Genomic DNA, 8914 nt, shown 5'->3' with positions numbered 1-8914 from the left:
TATATATATATCATGTCCTTTCCAACATGCTGAGCTTGCCAAAGGATAAAATGAAAAAGGAAAGGTGAAGATCACCGTGACTCTTGCATAAGGTAAAAGATAATAATAAAGGATAGGCTCTTCACAGAGGGAAGCAGAGGTTGCCATGCGCTTTTATGGTTGGATATATAAAATCTCAATGCGAAAGAACATCACTTTATATTGCCCCTTGTGATATGAACCTTTATTATGCAGTCCATCGCTTTTATTACTTCCACATCACAAGATCGTATAAAGCTTATTTCTCCCACACCAATCAATCATACATATTTAGAGCAGTTTTTATTGCTTTGCACCGATGATAACTTACTTGAAGGATCTTACTCAATCCATAGGTAGATATGGTGGACTCTCATGGCAAAACTGGTTTAGGGATATTTGGAAGCACAAGTAGTATTTCTACTCGGTGCTGAGAATTTAGCTAGCATGAGGGGGAAAGGCAAGCTCAACAAGTCAGAGGAACCATGACAACATACTTTATCTCAGATATAAGAAAGACATAACTCATTACTCTGTCTTCCTTGTCCAACATCAACTCTTTAGCATGTCATATTTTAATGAGTGCTCCCAATCATAAAAGATGTCAATGATAATATATCTGTATGTGAAAACCTCTCTTTCCTTATTACTTCCTATTAATTGCAACAATGACCAAAGCTATGTATGCCAACTCCCAACAACTTTTAATCATCATACTCTTTCTATGTGAAGTCATTACTCTCAATAAGATCAATATGAACTTTTTGTTTCTTTTTATTCTTTTTCTCTTTTCTTTTATTTACCCAAGATCATGGCAAAACAATCAAGCCCTTGACTCAACACTAATCTTTATTATATAGCTCACGGACTCGATTACATAGAGAGATCACAAAGCAAAACTCAAAACAAGATCATGCCATAAACTTTATTCTACTAGATCAAGATACTACTAATAGGATCAAACTAAGAAAAACGGTAAAGATAAGAGTTGTGATTGTGATACGATACTGGGGCACCTCCCCCAAGCTTGGCAGTTCCCAAGGGGAGTGTCCATACCCAGATACTCAATTCTTCTTTGTTGGAGGAGTGGCGAACATGTTGTTGATGATGCGGGCTTGTCATCCATCTTCCAACGCATAGATTCACCATCATAGAAAGATGATCGAGTCTCCGGAATCCTCAAATCTGCAGCCAAACTCATTCTTTTGAATCTATATTCATACTCACAGTTTTGGTTTTCCAGGTCATAGACTTGGGCTTGGAGGTGCTCGATCTTCTCATATAGCTTGAAGATGGCTTCCTCGGTGTTCTTGGCATCCGGCTTGTAATTGTTAGTGAACTCCGCGAGCATCATGTGGCTAGCGTTGATTCCACGCTCCACCATCCCCTGGCACTTGAAAACTTGTTGCTCCAATGCTTCGAGCCTCGCCTCTATGCTTCCGGTCCCCTTTGGTCCCTCTTCATCGCGGATGTGCAGCAACCCATCACGCATCTCAATGGTTTGAGGGTGTCGTAGCACCTCCGCGAGGTAAGGGTTGATGACCTTCTCGAAGAACTTGTCCTTGGAGGCGCTTGGGGCCGTCATGATAACCTAGATCTGTCAGAAAAACAGCTCGAAACAAAAACAGGAGATTTTTGCATGATACAGGAGTCAAAACCTCCGGGAGATTATATAATGAATTTTTACCGACCAAAATACGTAACATGCAAGAAAACGGAGTCCAGAGGGCACACGAGGCACTCATGAGGTAGGGGGCGCGCCCACCACCCTCGTGGGGCCCTTGTGTCCTTCCAGAACTGCTACTTATTTTTCTATTTTTCTAAATATTCCAAAATGGAGAAATATTGCCTTAAAAATTGTTTTGGAGTCGGTTTACATACCGTACCACATACCTATTCCTTTTCGGAGTCTGAAACGTTCCGGAAAGTGTCCCTTATGTATTCCTCCGGGGTTATGGTTTCAATAATATTGGTTTCAACATTCATGGGATTACCTGAGATATAATGTTTGATTCTTTGACCGTTTACCACCTTCGGATTTGTGCCTTCAAAGTTGTTGATTTTTATGGCACCGGAACGATAGACCTCTTCGATAACATAGGGGCCTTCCCATTTAGAGAGAAGTTTTCCTACAAAAAATCTTAAACGAGAGTTGTAAAGCAATACATAATCACCTACATTAAACTCACGCTTTTGTATCCTTTTGTCATGCCATCTTTTAACTTTTTCATTAAACAACTTGGCATTTTCATAAGCTTGGGTTCTCCATTCATCAAGTGAGCTAATATCAAATAACCTCTTCTCACCGGCAAGTTTAAAATCATAGTTAAGCTCTTTAATAGCCCAATAAGCCTTATGTTCTAGTTCGAGAGGTAAGTGACATGCTTTTCCATAGACCATTTTATACGGAGACATACCCATAGGATTTTTGTATGCAGTTCTATAAGCCCATAATGCATCATCAAGTTTCTTAGACCAATTCTTTCTAGACCTATTAACAGTCTTTTGCAAAATTAATTTGAGCTCTCTATTGCTCAATTCTACTTGACCACTAGACTCTGGGTGATAAGGAGATGCAAATCTATGATTAACATCATATTTAGCAAGCATTTTACGGAAGGCACCATGAATAAAGTGTGAACCACCATCAGTCATTAAATATCTAGGGACTCCAAACCTCGGGAAAATAACTTCCTTAAGCATTTTAATAGAAGTGTTATGATCAGCACTACTAGTTGGAATAGCTTCTACCCACTTAGTAATGTAATCAACATCAACTAAAATATGTGTGTATCCATTAGAGGCAGGAAAAGGTCACATATAATCAAAGCCCCAAACATCAAACGGTTCAATAACAAGTGAATAATTCATAGGCATTTCTTGACATCTACTAATATTACCAGTTCTTTGACATTCATCACAAGACAAGAAAAACTTATGGGCATCCTTGAAGAGAGTAGGCCAATAAAAACCAGATTGCAATAACTTATGTCAAGTTCTATCTCCAGCGTGGTGTCCTCCATAAGACTCGGAATGACACTTTTGTAGGATCTGTTCCTGTTCATGCTCAGGTACACAACGTCTAATAACACCATCTACTCCTTCCTTATAAAGATGTGGGTCATCCCAAAAGTAATGTCTTAAATCATAGAAAACCTTTTTCTTTTGCTGGTATGTGAAACTAGGTGGTATTAACTTAGCAACAATATAATTATCATAATCAGCATACTATGGAGTACTACAAGAAGTACTTATAAACTTTAATTGTTCATCAGGAAAGTCATCATTAATAGGTAGTGGGTCATCAAGAACATTCTCTAACCTAGACAAGTTGTCTGCAACGGGGTTCTCAGCACCCTTTCTATCAACAATATGCAAATCAAATTCTTGTAGCAAGAGAACCCATCTAATAAGTCTAGGCTTAGCATCTTTCTTTTCCATAAGATATTTAATAGCAGCATGATCAGTTTGGATAGTTACTTTAGAATCAACAATATAAGATCTGAACTCATCACAAGAAAATACAACTGCTAAAAGCTCTTTTTCAGTAGTAGCATAATTTCTTTGAGCATTTTCTAGAGTCTTACTAGCATAATTAATAACATTTAATTTCTTATCAACTCTTTGACCTAGAACAACACCTACAGCATAATCACTAGCATCACACATAATTTCAAAGGGTAGGTTCCAATCAGGTGGCTGAATAATAGGTGCAGAGACTAATGCTTTCTTAAGTATTTCAAATGCTTCTACACAATCATCATCAAAGACAAATGGTATATCTTTTTGCAATAAATTAGTCAGAGGCCGAGAAATTATTGAGAAGTCCTTAATGAACCTCCTGTAAAATCCGGCGTGACCAAGGAAACTTCTTATACCTTTGATGTCCTTGGGACATGGCATCTTTTCAATAGCATCAACCTTGGCTTTATCAACTTCAATACCTCTTTCAGAAATTTTATGCCCCAAGACAATACCTTCATTAACCATAAAGTGGCACTTTTCCCAATTCAAGACAAGATTAGTTTCTTCACATCTCTGCAAAACTCGATCAAGATTGCTCAAGCAATCATCAAAAGAGGAACCATAGACGGAAAAGTCGTCCATGCAAACCTCACAAATCTTTTCACAAAAGTCAGAGAATATAGCCATCATGCATCTTTGAAAGGTAGCAGGTGCATTACATAAACCGAAAGGCATACGTCTATAAGCAAAAGTACCAAAAGGGAATGTAAAAGTAGTCTTTGATTGATCTTTAGCCGACACAGGTATTTGAGAGAAACCAGAATAACCATATAGAAAGCAATAGTGTGTGTGTTTGCATAATCTTTCTAGCATTTGAACAATAAAAGGTAAGGGGTAATGATATTTCTTAGTAGCTTTATTTAATTTGCGGAAATCAATTACCATCCTATAACCTGTGATAATTCTTTGTGCAATCAATTCATCTTTATCATTAGGGACAACAGTAATACCTCCCTTCTTAGGGACACAATGGACATGACTTACCCACTCACTATCAGCAACGAGATAGATTATACCTGCCTCCACAAGCTTGAGTATTTCTTTTCTTACCACTTCTTTCATTTTAGGATTCAGACGTCGTTGAGGATCATGAACTGGTTTGGCATCTGCTTCCAAATTTATTTTATGTTGACATAGAGTGGGACTAATGCCCTTAAGATCATCAAGAGTATATCCAATAGCAGCACGGTGCTTCTTCAGAGTTTTCAATAATCTTTCTTCTTCATGCTCTGAAAGGTTAGCACTAATAATAACATGATATATCTTTTTTTCATCAAGATAAGCATATTTAAGATTATCAGGCAAAGGTTTGAGCTCAAACACGGGATCACCCTTGGGTGGAGGAGGATCCCCTAAAATTTCAACAGGCAAGTTGTGATGCAGAATAGGTTCCTGTTTAAAGAATACTTCATCTATTTCCCTTCTTTCATTCAAGAACATATCATTTTCATGGTCTAGCAAATAGTGTTCTAAAGGATCACTAGGAGGTACGACAATAGAAGCAAGATCAATAATTTCATCCTTACTAGGCAATTCTTCCTCACGATGTTGTTTACTAAATTTAGAGAAATTAAACTCATGAACCATATCATCCAAACCAACAGTAACAATATTCTTAGTGCAGTCTATGGTAGCATTGACGGTATTTAAGAAGGGTCTACCAAATATAATGGGACAAAAGCTATCTTGTGGGGAACCAAGAACAAGAAAATCAGCAGGATATTTAGTTTTCCCACACAAGACTTCAACATCTCTAACAATTCCCATTGCTGCAATAGTATCTGTATTGGCAAGTTTAATTATGACATCAATATCTTCCAACTCAGCAGGTGCAATTTCATTCTTAATTTCTTCATATAAGGTATGCGGTATAACACTAGCACTTGCACCCATATCACATAAGCCATGATAAAAATGATCTCCTATTTTAACAGAAATAACAGTCAAGCCTACCACAGGTCTATGTTTATCTTTAGCACAAGGTTTAGCAATTCCAGCAGTTTCACCTTCGAACTGAATAACATGCCCATCAATATTATCAGACAAGAGATCTTTAACAATAGCAATATTAGGTTCTATTTTAACTTGCTCCAGAGGTGTATAAGTTCTAATATTGCTTTTACGAACAATAGTTGAAGCTTTAGCATGATCCTTTATTCTAACAGGGAAAGGTGGTTTCTCAACATAAGAAGTAGGAACAATAGGATCATTATAAGTGACAGTCTTTTCTTCCACTTTAATAGGTGCAGATACTTTTACTTCTATGGGAGGATGATATTTAAACCACTTCTCCTTAGGGAGATCAACATAAGTAGCAAAAGATTCACAGAAAGAAGCTACTATCTCAGAGTCAAGTCCATATTTAGTGCTAAACTTACGGAAAATATCGGTATCCATCAAAGATTTAACACAATCAAACTTAGGTGTCATACCTAACTCCTTACCTTCGTCAAGGTCCCTATCTTTAGAGTTGCGTTTAATTCTATCCAATAAATTCCATCTGAATTCAATAATCTTCATCATAAAAGAGCCAGCACAAGAAGTATCGAGCATGTTGCGATTGTTTTCAGAAAGCCGAGCATAAAAACTTTGCATAATTATTTCTCTCTGGAGCTCATGATTGGGGCATGAATACAACAGTGATTTAAGCCTCCCCCAAGCTTGAGCGATGCTTTCTCCTCCGCGAGGCCAGAAATTATATATATAATTGCGATCATGATGAACAAGATGCATAGGGTAATACTTTTGATGAAATTCCAGCTTCAATCTTTTATAGTCCCATGATATCATAACATCACATTGCCTATACCATACCAATGTATCCCCCTTCAAAGATAAAGGGAAGACCTTCTTCTTAGCAACATCATTGGGTATACCTGCAAGCTTAAATAATCCACAAACTTCATCCACATATATTAAGTGCTCATCAGGATGCTTTGTTCCATCTCCTGTAAAAGGATTAGCTAGCAGTTTTTCCATCATAGCCACAGGAAATTCAAAAGGAGTTTCATTTTCAATAGGTTCAGTAGGTTGAGGAGCAACTCTTTGCTCCACCGGACAGGGTGAAGATACCCCGAACAAGCACCTCAGAGAATTACTTTCCATAGTAACAAGTAACAGTAAATTTTAGCACACTATATAAATTTTTCATTACCAAATTCCACCTACCAAAGGCGCTACACTCCCCGGCAATGGCGCCAGAAAAGAGTCTTGATGACCCACAAGTATAGGGGATCTATCATAGTCCTTTCAATAAGTAAGAGTGTCGAACCCAACGAGGAGCAGAAGGAAATGATAAGCGGTTTTCAGCAAGGTATTCTCTGCAAGTACTAGAATAAGTGGTAACAGATAGTTTTGTGATAGGATAACGAGCAACAAGTAACAAAATTAAGTAAAGTGCAGCAAGATGGCCCAATCCTTTTGTAGCAAAGGACAAGCCAGAACAAACTCTTATAATAGGAAAAGCGCTCCCGAGGACACATGGGAATATCGTCAAGCTAGTTTTCATCACGTTCATATGATTCACGTTCGATACTTTGATAATTTGATATGTGGGTGGACCGGTGCTTGGGTGTTGTTCTTACTTGAACAAGCATCCCACTTATGATTAACCTCTATTGCAAGAATCCGCAACTACAACAAAAGTATTAAGGTAAACCTAACCATAGCATGAAACATATGGATCCAAATCAGCCCCTTACGAAGCAACGCATAAACTAGGGTTTAAGCTTCTGCCACTCTAGCAACCCATCATCTACTTATTACTTCCCAATGCCTTCCTCTAGGCACAAATAATGGTGAAATGTTATGTAGTCGACGTTCACATAACACCACTAGAGGCTATACAACATACATCTTATCAAAATATCAAACGAATACCAAATTCACATGATTACTCATAGCAAGACTTCTCCCTTGTCCTCAGGAACGATCGTAATTACTCACAAAGCATATTCATGTTCATAATCAGAGGGGTAATAATATGCATATAGGATCTGAACATATGATCTTCCACCAATTAAACCAACTAGCATCAACTACAAGGAGTAATCAACACTACTAGCAACCTACTAGCACCAATCCCGGACTTTGAGACAAGAATTTGATACAAGAGATGAACTAGGGTTTGGAGATGAGATGGTGCTGGTAAAGATGTTGATGGAGATTTCCCTCTCCCGATGAGAGGAGCGTTGGTGATGACGATGGTGATGATTTCCCTTCCGGGAGGGAAGTATCCCTGGCAGAACAGCTCTGTGGGAGCTCTAGATTGGATCCGCCAAGGTTTCGCCTCGTGGCGGCGGAGTCTCGTCCCGAAAAGTTCCCTCTTATTTTTTTTCTCATCGAAAGACCTCATATAGGAGAAGATGGGCATCGGAGAGCCACTAGGGGGCCCACAAGGTAGGGGGGGTGCCCCACACCCTCATGAGCAGGGTGTGGGCCCCCTGGCCTTCATCTTTGGCGTGGATTTTTCTTTATTTCTTTTAAGATGTTTCATGGAGTTTCAGGACTTTTGGAGTTGCACAAAATAGGTCTATAATATTTTCTCCTTTTCCAGACCAGAATTCCAGCTACCGGCATTCTCCCTCTTTATGTAAACCTTGTAAAATAAGAGAAAATAGCCATAAGTATTGTGATATAAAGTGAAATAACAGTCCATAATGTGATAAATATCGATATAAAAGCATGATGCAAAATGGACGTATCAGGTGCCGGGTTCCCTTTGGAGGAATTCATGTCTTCATCGGCAAGATCGGTGAACCGGGCCCTGAGCCAGACACCTGCACCGACATCGTCTAGACGGCTCAGTGTGCAAGCCCTGCCTAGGTTCAGCCCGCAACAAGGCATATCTTCGTAGGTGTCATCCACAGAGCGGAATACGAGGATGGACTGGCATCTGATGGAGAAACCGTTGTCTGTTTCGACGACGAGTCTTCAACCAGAGAGACCGAGTCCCTGTACCAACTGCAGGATGGCCGGATTAGTGGAGGCTCCGATGGCAACAGTATTTCGGACCCCCTAGATCTGCCAAGCCGGGTCGCGGTCTTCATGGCTGGTACATAACCAGTGCAACACTCTTCCACCACCGCGGCACTGATCTCCGGTTCAGCAAAGGCAACGCCCGTGGGAGCAGGGGGCTCTACACCGCCTCCGGCTCAGGTTTTGTCCGATCTGTTCGACACTTTAGCAATGTTGCTAGCAGCGGAGGTGGACGCGACAAACTGGGATCAGCACAACATGGAGATTGCGAAGGTGAAGGATTAGATAACTCGGGCTAAAGCGGACCTGGCAGCAGAGAATGCCAGGATGGCTACAGAGCGTGCCGAGTTAGAAGCTCAGGCCTACTGGCATATGCTGGATCAGAGTGCCTCAG

Source organism: Triticum dicoccoides, chromosome 2A, assembly GCF_002162155.2.
Source record: "Triticum dicoccoides isolate Atlit2015 ecotype Zavitan chromosome 2A, WEW_v2.0, whole genome shotgun sequence".
Taxonomy (NCBI): domain Eukaryota; kingdom Viridiplantae; phylum Streptophyta; class Magnoliopsida; order Poales; family Poaceae; genus Triticum; species Triticum dicoccoides.
This window is presented reverse-complemented; position numbering follows the sequence as displayed.